Genomic DNA, 4,510 nt, shown 5'->3' with positions numbered 1-4,510 from the left:
GGTGGAAACCGTAGCAGATAATGGCTGCAGAGGTAGAGAAGACTATTTAACCAGAGACAGGCAGACCTCAATCTGTAAGGAAAGAGAGAACACAGCAGGTTTTGGGCTGAGAAGAGGCACGATCAGACCCATATTTTAGAAAAGTAACCCTGGGGAGAGATTGGAGACATAAACAACAACCACCCTTTATTGAGTAGCTATCCCTATTTTACTAGTACGAAAACAGGTTAAGGGGCTTGACCTAGGTCACACAGCAATTGGGTGTCAGAACCAGGATTTCAACTTGGGTCTGATTCCGCAGCAGGAAGACCTACTATCAGATCCTATAATTAGGCTACTGCCAAGGTCAGAGGAATGAAGTCCTACAGACAGAAGCAGCAGAGAGAACAGGTGGAAGACACTGAGGAAGCAGAATGGATAGCGATGGCTCCCTGTCTCCTCGTCGTAACCTGGCATCCTACCGGAGAAATCACAGTCTAGAAAAGAGAAGATCACGGAGGGAGAACGAGAAGACATTTAGTGTCTTCCTCCTGCCAGAAACCCTCAGGATCACTGCTGACGTCTTAGCAGTGAAACTCAGGAACTCGTTTCAGTTTTGTCTTTATCTTCAATGTATTTTTTTTTTTTTTACCAGATGCCTTTTTTTGGCCTTTCCCTGTGGATATCTGGGCTCCATGTGCAGCCTGTCAATGTCTGTTATGAATTCATAATGATATTCTGTTATTATCTGCATGAATCTGGAAAGTGCGCGTGTGTTTGCGTTATAGATCTGGGTAAATAGAAAACCCAATGAGAAGGGCTGGATGCTGTTATGATGTTCACGATATTCATGAAATGCAGATGTGGATAAAGACATTAGGCCTGTTCCTGTCATCCTGAGTTATTCCTTGGTGTGATTATTATATTGGATATAGACCTTGTTTGTGCATCAAAATTGATGTCTACCGTCCATGAGACAAGATGATCTGTGTTATAATTTGGACACTGTGTAGGACTTGTTTTAGGGTAAGAGTGGCTTCCCGGAAATATGATTACCTTTTCTTTGAAATTTCAACACTCACGAGATATAAAACAGGAAGATGGGATTCCCCCATCAGATATTTCAACGATTCCAATTGTACTGGCTTCTTTCTCAAAGCCTGGGTACCCAGTTATGTTTTCATGTCTTAAACCTAAAATCCTCCTCAATCCTGTTCCCTTCAGACACCCACACTCTCGGTTCCCTCCCTCTGGGCTTCAGAGGTGTTCGGCTCCCTGCCATCTGGATGTCCCTTATGTATCGGAAGGTCAGTTACTTCTGCTCTAAGCTTGCTTTATCTTTTATATTTCCTAACTCAGTGACTATCATCTATCTACCCAGGCTTAATTTGTAAAATCGAGATTCATCACAAATCCCCATGCTTTGTCATCCCCCAAATCTGATCAATGTCTGCCCTTCCACCCCCAGTGCTAATGCCTTGTTTCGGCCATCACGGACTCTGGCCTACGTGAGCTCCACCCTTCCATCCACACCCCATACTGTTGCCAGAGTGACCTCCCTAAAACCAAATTTAATGATGTCATTCCCCTGCCCAAAACTCTCCAATGGCACCTGATAGCCTCTAGGGGGAAATTCAAACACCCAAAGTGTCCCCTGCCCAGCGCTGTGTCTTGGTCTTATCTAGCCTCCCCATCGGACTCCATGCTTCAGCCATGCTGGCTACTCACCTCGTTATTCACGCCTTCATGTCTTTGCTCAAATGGCACCTTTCAAGCTTTTCTCATGCCTGCCTTTCCTCGACATTCCCCGCCCTACTAGACCTTGCGACAACTCTTTTTAAACTAACTTGATTGAGGTAACATTGGTTAATAACATTACATAAATTTCAGGTGTACGACTTTATAATACGACACCTGTGGACTCTAGTGTGTGCTCACCACGTGAAGCCTTCTGCCTGTGACAATTCTAACACAGTGACAAGAACACCGTCATCCCCTTGGCTTCCTGTGACAGAGAACAGTCCGCTTAAGGACAGGGACTGCATCTTAGTTATCTTTGTACTTTCAGCTTCTAGCACAGTGTCTGACAGATAGTCGGTGCTCAGTAAATATTTAAAGAAGGAATGTTTATGAATTTTCACTAGCTTCATTGGAAGCTTTCTTTTTAGTAACTTAGAATTTTTATTTTGGGGGGGAGATAATGTCCCACATGTTTCAATACAGCAGATGTTAACCTTTTTCTCCCATCGCTGTCTCCAGCCTGTGAAGGCTCTGATGCTCATATTCCAAGTTGGAGTGAGGAAGCCATCAGGAGGCAGGAGGCGGGGTAACCTGGGGGAGGTGAGTGAAGCCAAGAGAGTGATTTGTCTCCAATAAGACTTACAATTTGGAGGAAGCAATGGTTCTATTTAAGACTGTGGAATCAGCTGAAATTTTATTTATATTTAAATCTAATCTCATATTATAAAAGGTATTTATCGTGGGGGTGGAATTAAAAGTCGCAGAAAAATCTTGAGTCCTAGAGGTTGTTTGCATAAAATCCGTAGACAAACAAATATTCTCACTTTTAATGTAGTCAAAGTTATCCGTTTTTCCTTTTTAGTTAAATGTTTTTCGTGTCTTATTTAAGAAGTCTTTTCCAACTCCAAGGTCAAAAAGATTCACCTATATTTTCTAATTTGAGTTTTTGTGTTTTGTTTAATATCTAAGGTCTTAATCCGTTTGGTGTCTATTTTTACTTATAGTCTGAGAAAGGGATTCAGTTTCATCTTTTTTCATGTGGATAATAATTTTATCCAAGACTATTTATTGAATAGTCTTCCTTTCCCCACTAGTTATAAATGCCACTTCCGACATACAGCAAAGTTTCACACCATCCTATTCTATTCCATTGGTCAATGTGTCTGGCCCTGGGCCAGTACGGCACTGTTTTAATTACAGTAGCTTCATAATAGGTTTTATTATCTAAAGGGTAAGCTACTCCTTGCTGATCTTCTTTTACAAGCATCCTGTCTCCTGTTCATAGTAACAAAAACTCCAAAACAATCTAGATTCCCATCGAGAGATGAGTAGATGAATAAGCTACGCTTTATTCCCACAATGGAATATGTTTCAGCAGTTACAACAAATGAACTGCATCCACATGTAAAAATATGATTGAACCTTAGCAATACAGTAAGCGAAAAAAATAAATTCCAAAAGGTTACACACATTATGATACCCTTTTTATAAGGTTAAAAACGACTGGTATAAAAATGTCCTTTTTCGAAATACATCAAGGTGAATTAAAATGGTATTAAAAAGAAAAACAAGTGAATGAGAACCCAAGATTCAGGATGACGGGTTCCTTCAGAGAGGGGAGGGCAGGGGTCCACTGGGGGCGGGTTTATGCGTGCTCGTTACACGATTAAAAATAACTAAACGAAAGATATGCTTGAACAATGAGGATGTGTTTAATCCAATCCCAAGGTTTAAAAAAAGATGAAAAAAATAAAAGCTATAGAAATGGCCTTTGAGAAGGTATGTTGAGTTCCAAGTATTCCAAGGCCGATGATTTTTGTTGCCGAACTGCCGTGCAATCTGAAAAGCCGCTCAGAAACTGCCAGGCGGAGATACTGTCAAGAATGCAGACCAGCGTGATGGAGACAAAAACGCTCTTGCTTCTTCACACATTCTTGAATCCGTGCAGATTGCGTATTGTGGTCAGTAATAAAGGGTTTTCTGGCTAGCGTCCTTTCTCTACCGCTTCCTCCTCCAATAGCCCCAAATTTATCTTCCACGTCCCCACTGTGGAGTAGCCTGGAGTTTAGAAGTGGGACACACCCTCCTTCCACGGCGGGCCCTGACTAGTCAAGGTGGCCCCTCTGCGCCCCACTTCAGTCATCACTTATGGGTTAAGGAAGGGGTACCTGATAAAAATTGGCCTGATCGGACTGAAGTTAGAGACTTCTGTTTGCTGTTTGGAGGAGAATGCATTGTCCCCCACTAGACTTGAACTGGAAAGAACGTAGCCTGGCCCGTTGCTACTGGCCATACTGGGAATAGAGTCTATACCTCAGAAACCAGAGCTGAGGGGATCCCAGGACACGGATCCTGATGGAACTGTACAGGAAGCCCACGTTTCCTCAGGAATTTTCAGTTTCACGAGCAATAATAAAAGTCAAAATCCTTTTACTTTATAAGCCAACCCGAAATGGGTTTGGAGACCTCGTGACAGGAAAACACCCTAACAGCGATATGCTGTCTAGGCGGCCCCTCACGAGGCACTTCGGAGGGATATAAAACTGGAAAGGAACGATTAGCCCCTGAGGTCCCTTTATACATTATCTGAGGGGAAAATGCGATGAGTACCATAAAAGTATAAAAACACAGCGCCGTGTGGCTGAGGGGACAAGGGTGGGGTGAGTGTCAAGAGAGGTGCTCTAGGGAGGAAGTGGCATTGAAGGTGGTCTCTGGAGAATGAGATGGCACAGGCAGTGTTGGTATCTGCTGGGGGCTGGGCAGAGAGGGTCCCACAGAGCCGAATGGCAGA

Source organism: Pteropus medius, unplaced genomic scaffold (genome assembly GCF_902729225.1).
Source record: "Pteropus medius unplaced genomic scaffold, Ma_sr-lr_union100, whole genome shotgun sequence".
Lineage (NCBI taxonomy): Eukaryota > Metazoa > Chordata > Mammalia > Chiroptera > Pteropodidae > Pteropus > Pteropus medius.
This window is presented reverse-complemented; position numbering follows the sequence as displayed.